The sequence below is a fragment of the Crocuta crocuta genome, unplaced genomic scaffold (genome assembly GCF_008692635.1).
Source record: "Crocuta crocuta isolate KB4526 unplaced genomic scaffold, BGI_CrCroc_1.0 scaffold205, whole genome shotgun sequence".
Taxonomy (NCBI): Eukaryota; Metazoa; Chordata; class Mammalia; order Carnivora; family Hyaenidae; genus Crocuta; species Crocuta crocuta.
In genome coordinates, this window is record NW_027530644.1 from 5,190,782 (window position 1) to 5,191,156 (window position 375).

Here is a 375-nt window from a genome sequence, read left to right on the forward strand (position 1 = left end):
CGATGGCTGCGGGGTCTCGCGCCGCCGCACGGTCCACACGAGGCGAGCGACCCTCGGGCCCTGGGCGGCGGCGGCTGCTACGAGGATAAAGAGGGCGGCGCGGAAGCCAGGCGAGTGTCGTCAGCAGCAGCCGCTCGGCCCTGTGAGGAAAAGAGGCTGTGGCAGCGACGCCGACGTCCTGCGCGTACCCCCTCTCCTCGGCACCCACCGGGCCCCCTCCTCGGCGGTGGCGGCGGCGGCGGCAGCGGCCACCATCTTCCTCTTGCTGCCAGTGGTAGCGCTCGTCTGGCGGAGCTGGGTGAGTTGCGGCTCTGGCCGCGGCCAGGGAGACGGGCAATTCTCCCCTCCCCCATCCCTTTCCACACCCACAGCCCC

General features: G+C 72.5%; 1 protein-coding gene across 2 annotated transcripts in view; it reads left to right on the forward strand.

Moving 5' to 3' along the window:
• Nucleotides 1-6: 6 nt before the first annotated feature.
• PHF3 (PHD finger protein 3) overlaps nt 7-375 on the forward strand; it is an 82,235-nt gene continuing 81,866 nt past the window's right edge. For both annotated transcript variants that reach the window (XM_077769087.1, XM_077769088.1), the window contains exon 1: nt 7-298. The gene's annotated coding sequence lies outside the window, so the exon portion shown is untranslated. The remainder of the gene's footprint in view (nt 299-375) is intronic.